The 18,514-nt window shown below is 47.6% G+C and overlaps 28 non-coding genes across 28 annotated transcripts; all 28 read left to right on the top strand.

Annotated features, from left to right (window-relative positions):
- The first annotated feature begins 340 nt into the window (after nucleotides 1-340).
- LOC130811667 (5S ribosomal RNA) lies at nucleotides 341-459 on the top strand. The gene has a single exon (XR_009041296.1). It is a non-coding gene; the product is annotated as a 5S ribosomal RNA (ribosomal RNA).
- Nucleotides 460-1,013: 554 nt separating this feature from the next.
- LOC130811655 (5S ribosomal RNA) lies at nucleotides 1,014-1,132 on the top strand. Its single transcript, XR_009041285.1, has one exon. It is a non-coding gene; the product is annotated as a 5S ribosomal RNA (ribosomal RNA).
- Nucleotides 1,133-1,654: 522 nt separating this feature from the next.
- LOC130811643 (5S ribosomal RNA) lies at nucleotides 1,655-1,773 on the top strand. The gene has a single exon (XR_009041274.1). It is a non-coding gene; the product is annotated as a 5S ribosomal RNA (ribosomal RNA).
- A 546-nt stretch (nucleotides 1,774-2,319) lies between these two features.
- LOC130811632 (5S ribosomal RNA) lies at nucleotides 2,320-2,438 on the top strand. The gene has a single exon (XR_009041263.1). It is a non-coding gene; the product is annotated as a 5S ribosomal RNA (ribosomal RNA).
- Nucleotides 2,439-2,988: 550 nt separating this feature from the next.
- LOC130811619 (5S ribosomal RNA) lies at nucleotides 2,989-3,107 on the top strand. Its single transcript, XR_009041251.1, has one exon. It is a non-coding gene; the product is annotated as a 5S ribosomal RNA (ribosomal RNA).
- Nucleotides 3,108-3,653: 546 nt separating this feature from the next.
- On the top strand, nucleotides 3,654-3,772 carry LOC130811608 (5S ribosomal RNA). Its single transcript, XR_009041240.1, has one exon. It is a non-coding gene; the product is annotated as a 5S ribosomal RNA (ribosomal RNA).
- A 549-nt stretch (nucleotides 3,773-4,321) lies between these two features.
- LOC130811597 (5S ribosomal RNA) lies at nucleotides 4,322-4,440 on the top strand. The gene has a single exon (XR_009041229.1). It is a non-coding gene; the product is annotated as a 5S ribosomal RNA (ribosomal RNA).
- A 545-nt stretch (nucleotides 4,441-4,985) lies between these two features.
- On the top strand, nucleotides 4,986-5,104 carry LOC130811585 (5S ribosomal RNA). Its single transcript, XR_009041218.1, has one exon. It is a non-coding gene; the product is annotated as a 5S ribosomal RNA (ribosomal RNA).
- Nucleotides 5,105-5,650: 546 nt separating this feature from the next.
- Nucleotides 5,651-5,769, top strand: LOC130811573 (5S ribosomal RNA). Its single transcript, XR_009041207.1, has one exon. It is a non-coding gene; the product is annotated as a 5S ribosomal RNA (ribosomal RNA).
- A 550-nt stretch (nucleotides 5,770-6,319) lies between these two features.
- LOC130812472 (5S ribosomal RNA) lies at nucleotides 6,320-6,438 on the top strand. The gene has a single exon (XR_009042056.1). It is a non-coding gene; the product is annotated as a 5S ribosomal RNA (ribosomal RNA).
- Nucleotides 6,439-6,984: 546 nt separating this feature from the next.
- LOC130812460 (5S ribosomal RNA) lies at nucleotides 6,985-7,103 on the top strand. The gene has a single exon (XR_009042045.1). It is a non-coding gene; the product is annotated as a 5S ribosomal RNA (ribosomal RNA).
- A 548-nt stretch (nucleotides 7,104-7,651) lies between these two features.
- LOC130812448 (5S ribosomal RNA) lies at nucleotides 7,652-7,770 on the top strand. The gene has a single exon (XR_009042034.1). It is a non-coding gene; the product is annotated as a 5S ribosomal RNA (ribosomal RNA).
- A 549-nt stretch (nucleotides 7,771-8,319) lies between these two features.
- LOC130812436 (5S ribosomal RNA) lies at nucleotides 8,320-8,438 on the top strand. The gene has a single exon (XR_009042023.1). It is a non-coding gene; the product is annotated as a 5S ribosomal RNA (ribosomal RNA).
- Nucleotides 8,439-8,983: 545 nt separating this feature from the next.
- LOC130812425 (5S ribosomal RNA) lies at nucleotides 8,984-9,102 on the top strand. Its single transcript, XR_009042012.1, has one exon. It is a non-coding gene; the product is annotated as a 5S ribosomal RNA (ribosomal RNA).
- Nucleotides 9,103-9,657: 555 nt separating this feature from the next.
- On the top strand, nucleotides 9,658-9,776 carry LOC130812412 (5S ribosomal RNA). The gene has a single exon (XR_009042000.1). It is a non-coding gene; the product is annotated as a 5S ribosomal RNA (ribosomal RNA).
- Nucleotides 9,777-10,298: 522 nt separating this feature from the next.
- On the top strand, nucleotides 10,299-10,417 carry LOC130812400 (5S ribosomal RNA). Its single transcript, XR_009041989.1, has one exon. It is a non-coding gene; the product is annotated as a 5S ribosomal RNA (ribosomal RNA).
- A 555-nt stretch (nucleotides 10,418-10,972) lies between these two features.
- LOC130812388 (5S ribosomal RNA) lies at nucleotides 10,973-11,091 on the top strand. The gene has a single exon (XR_009041978.1). It is a non-coding gene; the product is annotated as a 5S ribosomal RNA (ribosomal RNA).
- Nucleotides 11,092-11,613: 522 nt separating this feature from the next.
- LOC130812377 (5S ribosomal RNA) lies at nucleotides 11,614-11,732 on the top strand. The gene has a single exon (XR_009041967.1). It is a non-coding gene; the product is annotated as a 5S ribosomal RNA (ribosomal RNA).
- Nucleotides 11,733-12,287: 555 nt separating this feature from the next.
- Nucleotides 12,288-12,406, top strand: LOC130812365 (5S ribosomal RNA). The gene has a single exon (XR_009041956.1). It is a non-coding gene; the product is annotated as a 5S ribosomal RNA (ribosomal RNA).
- Nucleotides 12,407-12,928: 522 nt separating this feature from the next.
- On the top strand, nucleotides 12,929-13,047 carry LOC130812353 (5S ribosomal RNA). The gene has a single exon (XR_009041945.1). It is a non-coding gene; the product is annotated as a 5S ribosomal RNA (ribosomal RNA).
- A 546-nt stretch (nucleotides 13,048-13,593) lies between these two features.
- On the top strand, nucleotides 13,594-13,712 carry LOC130812342 (5S ribosomal RNA). Its single transcript, XR_009041934.1, has one exon. It is a non-coding gene; the product is annotated as a 5S ribosomal RNA (ribosomal RNA).
- A 549-nt stretch (nucleotides 13,713-14,261) lies between these two features.
- LOC130812330 (5S ribosomal RNA) lies at nucleotides 14,262-14,380 on the top strand. The gene has a single exon (XR_009041923.1). It is a non-coding gene; the product is annotated as a 5S ribosomal RNA (ribosomal RNA).
- Nucleotides 14,381-14,928: 548 nt separating this feature from the next.
- Nucleotides 14,929-15,047, top strand: LOC130812318 (5S ribosomal RNA). The gene has a single exon (XR_009041912.1). It is a non-coding gene; the product is annotated as a 5S ribosomal RNA (ribosomal RNA).
- A 522-nt stretch (nucleotides 15,048-15,569) lies between these two features.
- Nucleotides 15,570-15,688, top strand: LOC130812306 (5S ribosomal RNA). The gene has a single exon (XR_009041901.1). It is a non-coding gene; the product is annotated as a 5S ribosomal RNA (ribosomal RNA).
- Nucleotides 15,689-16,234: 546 nt separating this feature from the next.
- Nucleotides 16,235-16,353, top strand: LOC130812294 (5S ribosomal RNA). The gene has a single exon (XR_009041889.1). It is a non-coding gene; the product is annotated as a 5S ribosomal RNA (ribosomal RNA).
- Nucleotides 16,354-16,902: 549 nt separating this feature from the next.
- Nucleotides 16,903-17,021, top strand: LOC130812282 (5S ribosomal RNA). Its single transcript, XR_009041878.1, has one exon. It is a non-coding gene; the product is annotated as a 5S ribosomal RNA (ribosomal RNA).
- Nucleotides 17,022-17,568: 547 nt separating this feature from the next.
- LOC130812270 (5S ribosomal RNA) lies at nucleotides 17,569-17,687 on the top strand. Its single transcript, XR_009041867.1, has one exon. It is a non-coding gene; the product is annotated as a 5S ribosomal RNA (ribosomal RNA).
- A 546-nt stretch (nucleotides 17,688-18,233) lies between these two features.
- On the top strand, nucleotides 18,234-18,352 carry LOC130812258 (5S ribosomal RNA). The gene has a single exon (XR_009041856.1). It is a non-coding gene; the product is annotated as a 5S ribosomal RNA (ribosomal RNA).
- The last annotated feature ends 162 nt before the right edge of the window (nucleotides 18,353-18,514 follow it).

Below are 18,514 nucleotides of genomic sequence, written 5' to 3'. Positions count from 1 at the left end.
ATTGTTCGAAAGAGGCGTGCATCGGTGCGTTCGCGTAAGCGGAAATTGCACCGGATCCCGTCGGAACTCCCCGCGGAAGCGTGCCCGGCGTGGATGGCCTCTTGATTTCCAAGTGTTGCGCGGATTTCTTAAATATTTCGTCGTTTTTTTGTTGCGAGTTCTTTTGTGAATCGGACTCTTTTGTGAATCGGACAATACCAGGAGGGTGAAAAACAGTATTTGGGAAGAAGAAGGCTCGAAATAAGGGGTCTCGGTTGCGAATTTACGAGCTTCGGAATGCTCTGGTTTTTTACTTTTGGGCGGCAACGCGCATGTAATCAAATTGTTACGGTGATTGAACGGGTGCGATCATACCAGCACTAATGCACCGGATCCCATCAGAACTCCGCAGTTAAGCGTGCTTGGGCGAGAGTAGTACTAGGATGGGTGACCTCCTGGGAAGTCCTCGTGTTGCACCCCTTTTTCCGTTCTTTTTTTTTTTTTTAATTTTTTTTTTTTTGTTTCCGCTGCACTTGAGCAAGAGCCATTTCAGTGATTATGGTAATATAATCCTTGGAAGTAATTTTATTTATAAAATTATAACTCGCAACCGGGCCCCGGCCTCGAATTCACGGGCACTCGAAAGGTAGGACCCGTTGAGGCGGGTCGATGCGCATGCGAACGAATTGTTCGAAAGAGGCGTGCATCGGTGCGTTCGCGTAAGCGGAAATTGCACCGGATCCCGTCGGAACTCCCCGCGGAAGCGTGCCCGGCGTGGATGGCCTCTTGATTTCCAAGTGTTGCGCGGATTTCTTAAATATTTCGTCGTTTTTTTGTTGCGAGTTCACCTGGCTTTTACAGCCGGCGGACTCTTTTGTGAATCGGACAATACCGGGAGGGTGAAAAACAGTATTTGGGAAGAAGAAGGCTCGAAATAAGGGGTCTCGGTTGCGAATTTACGAGCTTCGGAATGCTCTTGATTTTTACTTTTGGGCGGCAACGCGCATGTAATCAAATTGTTACGGTGATTGAACGGGTGCGATCATACCAGCACTAATGCACCGGATCCCATCAGAACTCCGCAGTTAAGCGTGCTTGGGCGAGAGTAGTACTAGGATGGGTGACCTCCTGGGAAGTCCTCGTGTTGCACCCCTTTTTCCGTTCTTTTTTTTTTTTTAATTTTTTTTTTTTTTTGTTTCCGCTGCACTTGAGCAAGAGCCATTTCAGTGATTATGGTAATATAATCCTTGGAAGTAATTTTATTTATAAAATTATAGCTCGCAACCGGGTCCCGACCTCGAATTCACGGGCACTCGAAAGGTAGGACCCGTTGAGGCGGGTCGATGCGCATGCGAACGAACTGTTCGAAAGAGGCGTGCATCGGTGCGTTCGCGTAAGCGGAAATTGCACCGGATCCCGTCGGAACTCCCCGCGGAAGCGTGCCCGGCGTGGATGGCCTCTTGATTTCCAAGTGTTGCGCGGATTTCACCTGGCTTTTACAGCCGGCGGACTCTTTTGTGAATCGGACAATACCGGGAGGGTGAAAAACAGTATTTGGGAAGAAGAAGGCTCGAAATAAGGGGTCTCGGTTGCGAATTTACAAGCTTCGGAATGCTCTGGTTTTTTACTTTTGGGCGGCAACGCGCATGTAATCAAATTGTTACGGTGATTGAACGGGTGCGATCATACCAGCACTAATGCACCGGATCCCATCAGAACTCCGCAGTTAAGCGTGCTTGGGCGAGAGTAGTACTAGGATGGGTGACCTCCTGGGAAGTCCTCGTGTTGCACCCCTTTTTCCGTTCTTTTTTTTTTTTTTAATTTTTTTTTTTTTTGTTTCCGCTGCACTTGAGCAAGAGCCATTTCAGTGATTATGGTAATATAATCCTTGGAAGTAATTTTATTTATAAAATTATAACTCGCAACCGGGCCCCGGCCTCGAATTCACGGGCACTCGAAAGGTAGGACCCGTTGAGGCGGGTCGATGCGCATGCGAACGAATTGTTCGAAAGAGGCGTGCATCGGTGCGTTCGCGTAAGCGGAAATTGCACCGGATCCCGTCGGAACTCCCCGCGGAAGCGTGCCCGGCGTGGATGGCCTCTTGATTTCCAAGTGTTGCGCGGATTTCTTAAATATTTCGTCGTTTTTTTGTTGCGAGTTCTTTTGTGAATCGGACTCTTTTGTGAATCGGACAATACCAGGAGGGTGAAAAACAGTATTTGGGAAGAAGAAGGCTCGAAATAAGGGGTCTCGGTTGCGAATTTACGAGCTTCGGAATGCTCTGGTTTTTTACTTTTGGGCGGCAACGCGCATGTAATCAAATTGTTACGGTGATTGAACGGGTGCGATCATACCAGCACTAATGCACCGGATCCCATCAGAACTCCGCAGTTAAGCGTGCTTGGGCGAGAGTAGTACTAGGATGGGTGACCTCCTGGGAAGTCCTCGTGTTGCACCCCTTTTTCCGTTCTTTTTTTTTTTTTTTAATTTTTTTTTTTTTTTTTGTTTCCGCTGCACTTGAGCAAGAGCCATTTCAGTGATTATGGTAATATAATCCTTGGAAGTAATTTTATTTATAAAATTATAACTCGCAACCGGGCCCCGGCCTCGAATTCACGGGCACTCGAAAGGTAGGACCCGTTGAGGCGGGTCGATGCGCATGCGAACGAATTGTTCGAAAGAGGCGTGCATCGGTGCGTTCGCGTAAGCGGAAATTGCACCGGATCCCGTCGGAACTCCCCGCGGAAGCGTGCCCGGCGTGGATGGCCTCTTGATTTCCAAGTGTTGCGCGGATTTCTTAAATATTTCGTCGTTTTTTTGTTGCGAGTTCTTTTGTGAATCGGACTCTTTTGTGAATCGGACAATACCAGGAGGGTGAAAAACAGTATTTGGGAAGAAGAAGGCTCGAAATAAGGGGTCTCGGTTGCGAATTTACGAGCTTCGGAATGCTCTGGTTTTTTACTTTTGGGCGGCAACGCGCATGTAATCAAATTGTTACGGTGATTGAACGGGTGCGATCATACCAGCACTAATGCACCGGATCCCATCAGAACTCCGCAGTTAAGCGTGCTTGGGCGAGAGTAGTACTAGGATGGGTGACCTCCTGGGAAGTCCTCGTGTTGCACCCCTTTTTCCGTTCTTTTTTTTTTTTTTTAATTTTTTTTTTTTTGTTTCCGCTGCACTTGAGCAAGAGCCATTTCAGTGATTATGGTAATATAATCCTTGGAAGTAATTTTATTTATAAAATTATAACTCGCAACCGGGCCCCGGCCTCGAATTCACGGGCACTCGAAAGGTAGGACCCGTTGAGGCGGGTCGATGCGCATGCGAACGAATTGTTCGAAAGAGGCGTGCATCGGTGCGTTCGCGTAAGCGGAAATTGCACCGGATCCCGTCGGAACTCCCCGCGGAAGCGTGCCCGGCGTGGATGGCCTCTTGATTTCCAAGTGTTGCGCGGATTTCTTAAATATTTCGTCGTTTTTTTGTTGCGAGTTCTTTTGTGAATCGGACTCTTTTGTGAATCGGACAATACCAGGAGGGTGAAAAACAGTATTTGGGAAGAAGAAGGCTCGAAATAAGGGGTCTCGGTTGCGAATTTACGAGCTTCGGAATGCTCTGGTTTTTTACTTTTGGGCGGCAACGCGCATGTAATCAAATTGTTACGGTGATTGAACGGGTGCGATCATACCAGCACTAATGCACCGGATCCCATCAGAACTCCGCAGTTAAGCGTGCTTGGGCGAGAGTAGTACTAGGATGGGTGACCTCCTGGGAAGTCCTCGTGTTGCACCCCTTTTTCCGTTCTTTTTTTTTTTTTTTAATTTTTTTTTTTTTTTTGTTTCCGCTGCACTTGAGCAAGAGCCATTTCAGTGATTATGGTAATATAATCCTTGGAAGTAATTTTATTTATAAAATTATAACTCGCAACCGGGCCCCGGCCTCGAATTCACGGGCACTCGAAAGGTAGGACCCGTTGAGGCGGGTCGATGCGCATGCGAACGAATTGTTCGAAAGAGGCGTGCATCGGTGCGTTCGCGTAAGCGGAAATTGCACCGGATCCCGTCGGAACTCCCCGCGGAAGCGTGCCCGGCGTGGATGGCCTCTTGATTTCCAAGTGTTGCGCGGATTTCTTAAATATTTCGTCGTTTTTTTGTTGCGAGTTCTTTTGTGAATCGGACTCTTTTGTGAATCGGACAATACCAGGAGGGTGAAAAACAGTATTTGGGAAGAAGAAGGCTCGAAATAAGGGGTCTCGGTTGCGAATTTACGAGCTTCGGAATGCTCTGGTTTTTTACTTTTGGGCGGCAACGCGCATGTAATCAAATTGTTACGGTGATTGAACGGGTGCGATCATACCAGCACTAATGCACCGGATCCCATCAGAACTCCGCAGTTAAGCGTGCTTGGGCGAGAGTAGTACTAGGATGGGTGACCTCCTGGGAAGTCCTCGTGTTGCACCCCTTTTTCCGTTCTTTTTTTTTTTTTTTAATTTTTTTTTTTTGTTTCCGCTGCACTTGAGCAACAGCCATTTCAGTGATTATGGTAATATAATCCTTGGAAGTAATTTTATTTATAAAATTATAACTCGCAACCGGGCCCCGGCCTCGAATTCACGGGCACTCGAAAGGTAGGACCCGTTGAGGCGGGTCGATGCGCATGCGAACGAATTGTTCGAAAGAGGCGTGCATCGGTGCGTTCGCGTAAGCGGAAATTGCACCGGATCCCGTCGGAACTCCCCGCGGAAGCGTGCCCGGCGTGGATGGCCTCTTGATTTCCAAGTGTTGCGCGGATTTCTTAAATATTTCGTCGTTTTTTTGTTGCGAGTTCTTTTGTGAATCGGACTCTTTTGTGAATCGGACAATACCAGGAGGGTGAAAAACAGTATTTGGGAAGAAGAAGGCTCGAAATAAGGGGTCTCGGTTGCGAATTTACGAGCTTCGGAATGCTCTGGTTTTTTACTTTTGGGCGGCAACGCGCATGTAATCAAATTGTTACGGTGATTGAACGGGTGCGATCATACCAGCACTAATGCACCGGATCCCATCAGAACTCCGCAGTTAAGCGTGCTTGGGCGAGAGTAGTACTAGGATGGGTGACCTCCTGGGAAGTCCTCGTGTTGCACCCCTTTTTCCGTTCTTTTTTTTTTTTTAATTTTTTTTTTTTTTTGTTTCCGCTGCACTTGAGCAAGAGCCATTTCAGTGATTATGGTAATATAATCCTTGGAAGTAATTTTATTTATAAAATTATAACTCGCAACCGGGCCCCGGCCTCGAATTCACGGGCACTCGAAAGGTAGGACCCGTTGAGGCGGGTCGATGCGCATGCGAACGAATTGTTCGAAAGAGGCGTGCATCGGTGCGTTCGCGTAAGCGGAAATTGCACCGGATCCCGTCGGAACTCCCCGCGGAAGCGTGCCCGGCGTGGATGGCCTCTTGATTTCCAAGTGTTGCGCGGATTTCTTAAATATTTCGTCGTTTTTTTGTTGCGAGTTCTTTTGTGAATCGGACTCTTTTGTGAATCGGACAATACCAGGAGGGTGAAAAACAGTATTTGGGAAGAAGAAGGCTCGAAATAAGGGGTCTCGGTTGCGAATTTACGAGCTTCGGAATGCTCTGGTTTTTTACTTTTGGGCGGCAACGCGCATGTAATCAAATTGTTACGGTGATTGAACGGGTGCGATCATACCAGCACTAATGCACCGGATCCCATCAGAACTCCGCAGTTAAGCGTGCTTGGGCGAGAGTAGTACTAGGATGGGTGACCTCCTGGGAAGTCCTCGTGTTGCACCCCTTTTTCCGTTCTTTTTTTTTTTTTTTAATTTTTTTTTTTTTTTTTGTTTCCGCTGCACTTGAGCAAGAGCCATTTCAGTGATTATGGTAATATAATCCTTGGAAGTAATTTTATTTATAAAATTATAACTCGCAACCGGGCCCCGGCCTCGAATTCACGGGCACTCGAAAGGTAGGACCCGTTGAGGCGGGTCGATGCGCATGCGAACGAATTGTTCGAAAGAGGCGTGCATCGGTGCGTTCGCGTAAGCGGAAATTGCACCGGATCCCGTCGGAACTCCCCGCGGAAGCGTGCCCGGCGTGGATGGCCTCTTGATTTCCAAGTGTTGCGCGGATTTCTTAAATATTTCGTCGTTTTTTTGTTGCGAGTTCTTTTGTGAATCGGACTCTTTTGTGAATCGGACAATACCAGGAGGGTGAAAAACAGTATTTGGGAAGAAGAAGGCTCGAAATAAGGGGTCTCGGTTGCGAATTTACGAGCTTCGGAATGCTCTGGTTTTTTACTTTTGGGCGGCAACGCGCATGTAATCAAATTGTTACGGTGATTGAACGGGTGCGATCATACCAGCACTAATGCACCGGATCCCATCAGAACTCCGCAGTTAAGCGTGCTTGGGCGAGAGTAGTACTAGGATGGGTGACCTCCTGGGAAGTCCTCGTGTTGCACCCCTTTTTCCGTTCTTTTTTTTTTTTTTTAATTTTTTTTTTTTTGTTTCCGCTGCACTTGAGCAAGAGCCATTTCAGTGATTATGGTAATATAATCCTTGGAAGTAATTTTATTTATAAAATTATAACTCGCAACCGGGCCCCGGCCTCGAATTCACGGGCACTCGAAAGGTAGGACCCGTTGAGGCGGGTCGATGCGCATGCGAACGAATTGTTCGAAAGAGGCGTGCATCGGTGCGTTCGCGTAAGCGGAAATTGCACCGGATCCCGTCGGAACTCCCCGCGGAAGCGTGCCCGGCGTGGATGGCCTCTTGATTTCCAAGTGTTGCGCGGATTTCTTAAATATTTCGTCGTTTTTTTGTTGCGAGTTCTTTTGTGAATCGGACTCTTTTGTGAATCGGACAATACCAGGAGGGTGAAAAACAGTATTTGGGAAGAAGAAGGCTCGAAATAAGGGGTCTCGGTTGCGAATTTACGAGCTTCGGAATGCTCTGGTTTTTTACTTTTGGGCGGCAACGCGCATGTAATCAAATTGTTACGGTGATTGAACGGGTGCGATCATACCAGCACTAATGCACCGGATCCCATCAGAACTCCGCAGTTAAGCGTGCTTGGGCGAGAGTAGTACTAGGATGGGTGACCTCCTGGGAAGTCCTCGTGTTGCACCCCTTTTTCCGTTCTTTTTTTTTTTTTTTAATTTTTTTTTTTTTTTGTTTCCGCTGCACTTGAGCAAGAGCCATTTCAGTGATTATGGTAATATAATCCTTGGAAGTAATTTTATTTATAAAATTATAACTCGCAACCGGGCCCCGGCCTCGAATTCACGGGCACTCGAAAGGTAGGACCCGTTGAGGCGGGTCGATGCGCATGCGAACGAATTGTTCGAAAGAGGCGTGCATCGGTGCGTTCGCGTAAGCGGAAATTGCACCGGATCCCGTCGGAACTCCCCGCGGAAGCGTGCCCGGCGTGGATGGCCTCTTGATTTCCAAGTGTTGCGCGGATTTCTTAAATATTTCGTCGTTTTTTTGTTGCGAGTTCTTTTGTGAATCGGACTCTTTTGTGAATCGGACAATACCAGGAGGGTGAAAAACAGTATTTGGGAAGAAGAAGGCTCGAAATAAGGGGTCTCGGTTGCGAATTTACGAGCTTCGGAATGCTCTGGTTTTTTACTTTTGGGCGGCAACGCGCATGTAATCAAATTGTTACGGTGATTGAACGGGTGCGATCATACCAGCACTAATGCACCGGATCCCATCAGAACTCCGCAGTTAAGCGTGCTTGGGCGAGAGTAGTACTAGGATGGGTGACCTCCTGGGAAGTCCTCGTGTTGCACCCCTTTTTCCGTTCTTTTTTTTTTTTTTTAATTTTTTTTTTTTTTTTGTTTCCGCTGCACTTGAGCAAGAGCCATTTCAGTGATTATGGTAATATAATCCTTGGAAGTAATTTTATTTATAAAATTATAACTCGCAACCGGGCCCCGGCCTCGAATTCACGGGCACTCGAAAGGTAGGACCCGTTGAGGCGGGTCGATGCGCATGCGAACGAATTGTTCGAAAGAGGCGTGCATCGGTGCGTTCGCGTAAGCGGAAATTGCACCGGATCCCGTCGGAACTCCCCGCGGAAGCGTGCCCGGCGTGGATGGCCTCTTGATTTCCAAGTGTTGCGCGGATTTCTTAAATATTTCGTCGTTTTTTTGTTGCGAGTTCTTTTGTGAATCGGACTCTTTTGTGAATCGGACAATACCAGGAGGGTGAAAAACAGTATTTGGGAAGAAGAAGGCTCGAAATAAGGGGTCTCGGTTGCGAATTTACGAGCTTCGGAATGCTCTGGTTTTTTACTTTTGGGCGGCAACGCGCATGTAATCAAATTGTTACGGTGATTGAACGGGTGCGATCATACCAGCACTAATGCACCGGATCCCATCAGAACTCCGCAGTTAAGCGTGCTTGGGCGAGAGTAGTACTAGGATGGGTGACCTCCTGGGAAGTCCTCGTGTTGCACCCCTTTTTCCGTTCTTTTTTTTTTTTTTAATTTTTTTTTTTTTGTTTCCGCTGCACTTGAGCAAGAGCCATTTCAGTGATTATGGTAATATAATCCTTGGAAGTAATTTTATTTATAAAATTATAACTCGCAACCGGGCCCCGGCCTCGAATTCACGGGCACTCGAAAGGTAGGACCCGTTGAGGCGGGTCGATGCGCATGCGAACGAATTGTTCGAAAGAGGCGTGCATCGGTGCGTTCGCGTAAGCGGAAATTGCACCGGATCCCGTCGGAACTCCCCGCGGAAGCGTGCCCGGCGTGGATGGCCTCTTGATTTCCAAGTGTTGCGCGGATTTCTTAAATATTTCGTCGTTTTTTTGTTGCGAGTTCTTTTGTGAATCGGACTCTTTTGTGAATCGGACAATACCAGGAGGGTGAAAAACAGTATTTGGGAAGAAGAAGGCTCGAAATAAGGGGTCTCGGTTGCGAATTTACGAGCTTCGGAATGCTCTGGTTTTTTACTTTTGGGCGGCAACGCGCATGTAATCAAATTGTTACGGTGATTGAACGGGTGCGATCATACCAGCACTAATGCACCGGATCCCATCAGAACTCCGCAGTTAAGCGTGCTTGGGCGAGAGTAGTACTAGGATGGGTGACCTCCTGGGAAGTCCTCGTGTTGCACCCCTTTTTCCGTTCTTTTTTTTTTTTTTTAATTTTTTTTTTTTTGTTTCCGCTGCACTTGAGCAAGAGCCATTTCAGTGATTATGGTAATATAATCCTTGGAAGTAATTTTATTTATAAAATTATAACTCGCAACCGGGCCCCGGCCTCGAATTCACGGGCACTCGAAAGGTAGGACCCGTTGAGGCGGGTCGATGCGCATGCGAACGAATTGTTCGAAAGAGGCGTGCATCGGTGCGTTCGCGTAAGCGGAAATTGCACCGGATCCCGTCGGAACTCCCCGCGGAAGCGTGCCCGGCGTGGATGGCCTCTTGATTTCCAAGTGTTGCGCGGATTTCTTAAATATTTCGTCGTTTTTTTGTTGCGAGTTCACCTGGCTTTTACAGCCGGCGGACTCTTTTGTGAATCGGACAATACCGGGAGGGTGAAAAACAGTATTTGGGAAGAAGAAGGCTCGAAATAAGGGGTCTCGGTTGCGAATTTACGAGCTTCGGAATGCTCTTGATTTTTACTTTTGGGCGGCAACGCGCATGTAATCAAATTGTTACGGTGATTGAACGGGTGCGATCATACCAGCACTAATGCACCGGATCCCATCAGAACTCCGCAGTTAAGCGTGCTTGGGCGAGAGTAGTACTAGGATGGGTGACCTCCTGGGAAGTCCTCGTGTTGCACCCCTTTTTCCGTTCTTTTTTTTTTTTTAATTTTTTTTTTTTTTTGTTTCCGCTGCACTTGAGCAAGAGCCATTTCAGTGATTATGGTAATATAATCCTTGGAAGTAATTTTATTTATAAAATTATAGCTCGCAACCGGGTCCCGACCTCGAATTCACGGGCACTCGAAAGGTAGGACCCGTTGAGGCGGGTCGATGCGCATGCGAACGAACTGTTCGAAAGAGGCGTGCATCGGTGCGTTCGCGTAAGCGGAAATTGCACCGGATCCCGTCGGAACTCCCCGCGGAAGCGTGCCCGGCGTGGATGGCCTCTTGATTTCCAAGTGTTGCGCGGATTTCACCTGGCTTTTACAGCCGGCGGACTCTTTTGTGAATCGGACAATACCGGGAGGGTGAAAAACAGTATTTGGGAAGAAGAAGGCTCGAAATAAGGGGTCTCGGTTGCGAATTTACAAGCTTCGGAATGCTCTGGTTTTTTACTTTTGGGCGGCAACGCGCATGTAATCAAATTGTTACGGTGATTGAACGGGTGCGATCATACCAGCACTAATGCACCGGATCCCATCAGAACTCCGCAGTTAAGCGTGCTTGGGCGAGAGTAGTACTAGGATGGGTGACCTCCTGGGAAGTCCTCGTGTTGCACCCCTTTTTCCGTTCTTTTTTTTTTTTTTAATTTTTTTTTTTTTTGTTTCCGCTGCACTTGAGCAAGAGCCATTTCAGTGATTATGGTAATATAATCCTTGGAAGTAATTTTATTTATAAAATTATAACTCGCAACCGGGCCCCGGCCTCGAATTCACGGGCACTCGAAAGGTAGGACCCGTTGAGGCGGGTCGATGCGCATGCGAACGAATTGTTCGAAAGAGGCGTGCATCGGTGCGTTCGCGTAAGCGGAAATTGCACCGGATCCCGTCGGAACTCCCCGCGGAAGCGTGCCCGGCGTGGATGGCCTCTTGATTTCCAAGTGTTGCGCGGATTTCTTAAATATTTCGTCGTTTTTTTGTTGCGAGTTCACCTGGCTTTTACAGCCGGCGGACTCTTTTGTGAATCGGACAATACCGGGAGGGTGAAAAACAGTATTTGGGAAGAAGAAGGCTCGAAATAAGGGGTCTCGGTTGCGAATTTACGAGCTTCGGAATGCTCTTGATTTTTACTTTTGGGCGGCAACGCGCATGTAATCAAATTGTTACGGTGATTGAACGGGTGCGATCATACCAGCACTAATGCACCGGATCCCATCAGAACTCCGCAGTTAAGCGTGCTTGGGCGAGAGTAGTACTAGGATGGGTGACCTCCTGGGAAGTCCTCGTGTTGCACCCCTTTTTCCGTTCTTTTTTTTTTTTTAATTTTTTTTTTTTTTTGTTTCCGCTGCACTTGAGCAAGAGCCATTTCAGTGATTATGGTAATATAATCCTTGGAAGTAATTTTATTTATAAAATTATAGCTCGCAACCGGGTCCCGACCTCGAATTCACGGGCACTCGAAAGGTAGGACCCGTTGAGGCGGGTCGATGCGCATGCGAACGAACTGTTCGAAAGAGGCGTGCATCGGTGCGTTCGCGTAAGCGGAAATTGCACCGGATCCCGTCGGAACTCCCCGCGGAAGCGTGCCCGGCGTGGATGGCCTCTTGATTTCCAAGTGTTGCGCGGATTTCACCTGGCTTTTACAGCCGGCGGACTCTTTTGTGAATCGGACAATACCGGGAGGGTGAAAAACAGTATTTGGGAAGAAGAAGGCTCGAAATAAGGGGTCTCGGTTGCGAATTTACAAGCTTCGGAATGCTCTGGTTTTTTACTTTTGGGCGGCAACGCGCATGTAATCAAATTGTTACGGTGATTGAACGGGTGCGATCATACCAGCACTAATGCACCGGATCCCATCAGAACTCCGCAGTTAAGCGTGCTTGGGCGAGAGTAGTACTAGGATGGGTGACCTCCTGGGAAGTCCTCGTGTTGCACCCCTTTTTCCGTTCTTTTTTTTTTTTTTAATTTTTTTTTTTTTTGTTTCCGCTGCACTTGAGCAAGAGCCATTTCAGTGATTATGGTAATATAATCCTTGGAAGTAATTTTATTTATAAAATTATAACTCGCAACCGGGCCCCGGCCTCGAATTCACGGGCACTCGAAAGGTAGGACCCGTTGAGGCGGGTCGATGCGCATGCGAACGAATTGTTCGAAAGAGGCGTGCATCGGTGCGTTCGCGTAAGCGGAAATTGCACCGGATCCCGTCGGAACTCCCCGCGGAAGCGTGCCCGGCGTGGATGGCCTCTTGATTTCCAAGTGTTGCGCGGATTTCTTAAATATTTCGTCGTTTTTTTGTTGCGAGTTCACCTGGCTTTTACAGCCGGCGGACTCTTTTGTGAATCGGACAATACCGGGAGGGTGAAAAACAGTATTTGGGAAGAAGAAGGCTCGAAATAAGGGGTCTCGGTTGCGAATTTACGAGCTTCGGAATGCTCTTGATTTTTACTTTTGGGCGGCAACGCGCATGTAATCAAATTGTTACGGTGATTGAACGGGTGCGATCATACCAGCACTAATGCACCGGATCCCATCAGAACTCCGCAGTTAAGCGTGCTTGGGCGAGAGTAGTACTAGGATGGGTGACCTCCTGGGAAGTCCTCGTGTTGCACCCCTTTTTCCGTTCTTTTTTTTTTTTTAATTTTTTTTTTTTTTTGTTTCCGCTGCACTTGAGCAAGAGCCATTTCAGTGATTATGGTAATATAATCCTTGGAAGTAATTTTATTTATAAAATTATAGCTCGCAACCGGGTCCCGACCTCGAATTCACGGGCACTCGAAAGGTAGGACCCGTTGAGGCGGGTCGATGCGCATGCGAACGAACTGTTCGAAAGAGGCGTGCATCGGTGCGTTCGCGTAAGCGGAAATTGCACCGGATCCCGTCGGAACTCCCCGCGGAAGCGTGCCCGGCGTGGATGGCCTCTTGATTTCCAAGTGTTGCGCGGATTTCACCTGGCTTTTACAGCCGGCGGACTCTTTTGTGAATCGGACAATACCGGGAGGGTGAAAAACAGTATTTGGGAAGAAGAAGGCTCGAAATAAGGGGTCTCGGTTGCGAATTTACAAGCTTCGGAATGCTCTGGTTTTTTACTTTTGGGCGGCAACGCGCATGTAATCAAATTGTTACGGTGATTGAACGGGTGCGATCATACCAGCACTAATGCACCGGATCCCATCAGAACTCCGCAGTTAAGCGTGCTTGGGCGAGAGTAGTACTAGGATGGGTGACCTCCTGGGAAGTCCTCGTGTTGCACCCCTTTTTCCGTTCTTTTTTTTTTTTTTAATTTTTTTTTTTTTTGTTTCCGCTGCACTTGAGCAAGAGCCATTTCAGTGATTATGGTAATATAATCCTTGGAAGTAATTTTATTTATAAAATTATAACTCGCAACCGGGCCCCGGCCTCGAATTCACGGGCACTCGAAAGGTAGGACCCGTTGAGGCGGGTCGATGCGCATGCGAACGAATTGTTCGAAAGAGGCGTGCATCGGTGCGTTCGCGTAAGCGGAAATTGCACCGGATCCCGTCGGAACTCCCCGCGGAAGCGTGCCCGGCGTGGATGGCCTCTTGATTTCCAAGTGTTGCGCGGATTTCTTAAATATTTCGTCGTTTTTTTGTTGCGAGTTCTTTTGTGAATCGGACTCTTTTGTGAATCGGACAATACCAGGAGGGTGAAAAACAGTATTTGGGAAGAAGAAGGCTCGAAATAAGGGGTCTCGGTTGCGAATTTACGAGCTTCGGAATGCTCTGGTTTTTTACTTTTGGGCGGCAACGCGCATGTAATCAAATTGTTACGGTGATTGAACGGGTGCGATCATACCAGCACTAATGCACCGGATCCCATCAGAACTCCGCAGTTAAGCGTGCTTGGGCGAGAGTAGTACTAGGATGGGTGACCTCCTGGGAAGTCCTCGTGTTGCACCCCTTTTTCCGTTCTTTTTTTTTTTTTTTAATTTTTTTTTTTTTTTTGTTTCCGCTGCACTTGAGCAAGAGCCATTTCAGTGATTATGGTAATATAATCCTTGGAAGTAATTTTATTTATAAAATTATAACTCGCAACCGGGCCCCGGCCTCGAATTCACGGGCACTCGAAAGGTAGGACCCGTTGAGGCGGGTCGATGCGCATGCGAACAAATTGTTCGAAAGAGGCGTGCATCGGTGCGTTCGCGTAAGCGGAAATTGCACCGGATCCCGTCGGAACTCCCCGCGGAAGCGTGCCCGGCGTGGATGGCCTCTTGATTTCCAAGTGTTGCGCGGATTTCTTAAATATTTCGTCGTTTTTTTGTTGCGAGTTCTTTTGTGAATCGGACTCTTTTGTGAATCGGACAATACCAGGAGGGTGAAAAACAGTATTTGGGAAGAAGAAGGCTCGAAATAAGGGGTCTCGGTTGCGAATTTACGAGCTTCGGAATGCTCTGGTTTTTTACTTTTGGGCGGCAACGCGCATGTAATCAAATTGTTACGGTGATTGAACGGGTGCGATCATACCAGCACTAATGCACCGGATCCCATCAGAACTCCGCAGTTAAGCGTGCTTGGGCGAGAGTAGTACTAGGATGGGTGACCTCCTGGGAAGTCCTCGTGTTGCACCCCTTTTTCCGTTCTTTTTTTTTTTTTTTAATTTTTTTTTTTTTTTGTTTCCGCTGCACTTGAGCAAGAGCCATTTCAGTGATTATGGTAATATAATCCTTGGAAGTAATTTTATTTATAAAATTATAACTCGCAACCGGGCCCCGGCCTCGAATTCACGGGCACTCGAAAGGTAGGACCCGTTGAGGCGGGTCGATGCGCATGCGAACGAATTGTTCGAAAGAGGCGTGCATCGGTGCGTTCGCGTAAGCGGAAATTGCACCGGATCCCGTCGGAACTCCCCGCGGAAGCGTGCCCGGCGTGGATGGCCTCTTGATTTCCAAGTGTTGCGCGGATTTCTTAAATATTTCGTCGTTTTTTTGTTGCGAGTTCTTTTGTGAATCGGACTCTTTTGTGAATCGGACAATACCAGGAGGGTGAAAAACAGTATTTGGGAAGAAGAAGGCTCGAAATAAGGGGTCTCGGTTGCGAATTTACGAGCTTCGGAATGCTCTTGATTTTTACTTTTGGGCGGCAACGCGCATGTAATCAAATTGTTACGGTGATTGAACGGGTGCGATCATACCAGCACTAATGCACCGGATCCCATCAGAACTCCGCAGTTAAGCGTGCTTGGGCGAGAGTAGTACTAGGATGGGTGACCTCCTGGGAAGTCCTCGTGTTGCACCCCTTTTTCCGTTCTTTTTTTTTTTTTAATTTTTTTTTTTTTTTGTTTCCGCTGCACTTGAGCAAGAGCCATTTCAGTGATTATGGTAATATAATCCTTGGAAGTAATTTTATTTATAAAATTATAGCTCGCAACCGGGTCCCGACCTCGAATTCACGGGCACTCGAAAGGTAGGACCCGTTGAGGCGGGTCGATGCGCATGCGAACGAACTGTTCGAAAGAGGCGTGCATCGGTGCGTTCGCGTAAGCGGAAATTGCACCGGATCCCGTCGGAACTCCCCGCGGAAGCGTGCCCGGCGTGGATGGCCTCTTGATTTCCAAGTGTTGCGCGGATTTCACCTGGCTTTTACAGCCGGCGGACTCTTTTGTGAATCGGACAATACCGGGAGGGTGAAAAACAGTATTTGGGAAGAAGAAGGCTCGAAATAAGGGGTCTCGGTTGCGAATTTACAAGCTTCGGAATGCTCTGGTTTTTTACTTTTGGGCGGCAACGCGCATGTAATCAAATTGTTACGGTGATTGAACGGGTGCGATCATACCAGCACTAATGCACCGGATCCCATCAGAACTCCGCAGTTAAGCGTGCTTGGGCGAGAGTAGTACTAGGATGGGTGACCTCCTGGGAAGTCCTCGTGTTGCACCCCTTTTTCCGTTCTTTTTTTTTTTTTTAATTTTTTTTTTTTTTGTTTCCGCTGCACTTGAGCAAGAGCCATTTCAGTGATTATGGTAATATAATCCTTGGAAGTAATTTTATTTATAAAATTATAACTCGCAACCGGGCCCCGGCCTCGAATTCACGGGCACTCGAAAGGTAGGACCCGTTGAGGCGGGTCGATGCGCATGCGAACGAATTGTTCGAAAGAGGCGTGCATCGGTGCGTTCGCGTAAGCGGAAATTGCACCGGATCCCGTCGGAACTCCCCGCGGAAGCGTGCCCGGCGTGGATGGCCTCTTGATTTCCAAGTGTTGCGCGGATTTCTTAAATATTTCGTCGTTTTTTTGTTGCGAGTTCTTTTGTGAATCGGACTCTTTTGTGAATCGGACAATACCAGGAGGGTGAAAAACAGTATTTGGGAAGAAGAAGGCTCGAAATAAGGGGTCTCGGTTGCGAATTTACGAGCTTCGGAATGCTCTGGTTTTTTACTTTTGGGCGGCAACGCGCATGTAATCAAATTGTTACGGTGATTGAACGGGTGCGATCATACCAGCACTAATGCACCGGATCCCATCAGAACTCCGCAGTTAAGCGTGCTTGGGCGAGAGTAGTACTAGGATGGGTGACCTCCTGGGAAGTCCTCGTGTTGCACCCCTTTTTCCGTTCTTTTTTTTTTTTTTTAATTTTTTTTTTTTTTTTGTTTCCGCTGCACTTGAGCAAGAGCCATTTCAGTGATTATGGTAATATAATCCTTGGAAGTAATTTTATTTATAAAATTATAACTCGCAACCGGGCCCCGGCCTCGAATTCACGGGCACTCGAAAGGTAGGACCCGTTGAGGCGGGTCGATGCGCATGCGAACAAATTGTTCGAAAGAGGCGTGCATCGGTGCGTTCGCGTAAGCGGAAATTGCACCGGATCCCGTCGGAACTCCCCGCGGAAGCGTGCCCGGCGTGGATGGCCTCTTGATTTCCAAGTGTTGCGCGGATTTCTTAAATATTTCGTCGTTTTTTTGTTGCGAGTTCTTTTGTGAATCGGACTCTTTTGTGAATCGGACAATACCAGGAGGGTGAAAAACAGTATTTGGGAAGAAGAAGGCTCGAAATAAGGGGTCTCGGTTGCGAATTTACGAGCTTCGGAATGCTCTGGTTTTTTACTTTTGGGCGGCAACGCGCATGTAATCAAATTGTTACGGTGATTGAACGGGTGCGATCATACCAGCACTAATGCACCGGATCCCATCAGAACTCCGCAGTTAAGCGTGCTTGGGCGAGAGTAGTACTAGGATGGGTGACCTCCTGGGAAGTCCTCGTGTTGCACCCCTTTTTCCGTTCTTTTTTTTTTTTTTTAATTTTTTTTTTTTTTGTTTCCGCTGCACTTGAGCAAGAGCCATTTCAGTGATTATGGTAATATAATCCTTGGAAGTAATTTTATTTATAAAATTATAACTCGCAACCGGGCCCCGGCCTCGAATTCACGGGCACTCGAAAGGTAGGACCCGTTGAGGCGGGTCGATGCGCATGCGAACGAATTGTTCGAAAGAGGCGTGCATCGGTGCGTTCGCGTAAGCGGAAATTGCACCGGATCCCGTCGGAACTCCCCGCGGAAGCGTGCCCGGCGTGGATGGCCTCTTGATTTCCAAGTGTTGCGCGGATTTCTTAAATATTTCGTCGTTTTTTTGTTGCGAGTTCTTTTGTGAATCGGACTCTTTTGTGAATCGGACAATACCAGGAGGGTGAAAAACAGTATTTGGGAAGAAGAAGGCTCGAAATAAGGGGTCTCGGTTGCGAATTTACGAGCTTCGGAATGCTCTTGATTTTTACTTTTGGGCGGCAACGCGCATGTAATCAAATTGTTACGGTGATTGAACGGGTGCGATCATACCAGCACTAATGCACCGGATCCCATCAGAACTCCGCAGTTAAGCGTGCTTGGGCGAGAGTAGTACTAGGATGGGTGACCTCCTGGGAAGTCCTCGTGTTGCACCCCTTTTTCCGTTCTTTTTTTTTTTTTTAATTTTTTTTTTTTTTGTTTCCGCTGCACTTGAGCAAGAGCCATTTCAGTGATTATGGTAATATAATCCTTGGAAGTAATTTTATTTATAAAATTATAACTCGCAACCGGGCCCCGGCCTCGAATTCACGGGCACTCGAAAGGTAGGACCCGTTGAGGCGGGTCGATGCGCATGCGAACGAATTGTTCGAAAGAGGCGTGCATCGGTGCGTTCGCGTAAGCGGAAATTGCACCGGATCCCGTCGGAACTCCCCGCGGAAGCGTGCCCGGCGTGGATGGCCTCTTGATTTCCAAGTGTTGCGCGGATTTCTTAAATATTTCGTCGTTTTTTTGTTGCGAGTTCTTTTGTGAATCGGACTCTTTTGTGAATCGGACAATACCAGGAGGGTGAAAAACAGTATTTGGGAAGAAGAAGGCTCGAAATAAGGGGTCTCGGTTGCGAATTTACGAGCTTCGGAATGCTCTGGTTTTTTACTTTTGGGCGGCAACGCGCATGTAATCAAATTGTTACGGTGATTGAACGGGTGCGATCATACCAGCACTAATGCACCGGATCCCATCAGAACTCCGCAGTTAAGCGTGCTTGGGCGAGAGTAGTACTAGGATGGGTGACCTCCTGGGAAGTCCTCGTGTTGCACCCCTTTTTCCGTTCTTTTTTTTTTTTTTTAATTTTTTTTTTTTTTTTGTTTCCGCTGCACTTGAGCAAGAGCCATTTCAGTGATTATGGTAATATAATCCTTGGAAGTAATTTTATTTATAAAATTATAACTCGCAACCGGGCCCCGGCCTCGAATTCACGGGCA

This window comes from Amaranthus tricolor, chromosome 4 (assembly GCF_026212465.1).
Source record: "Amaranthus tricolor cultivar Red isolate AtriRed21 chromosome 4, ASM2621246v1, whole genome shotgun sequence".
Classification (NCBI taxonomy): Eukaryota; Viridiplantae; Streptophyta; class Magnoliopsida; order Caryophyllales; family Amaranthaceae; genus Amaranthus; species Amaranthus tricolor.
Note: the sequence above shows the minus strand (reverse complement) of the source record. Positions and strands in the feature narration are given on the sequence as shown.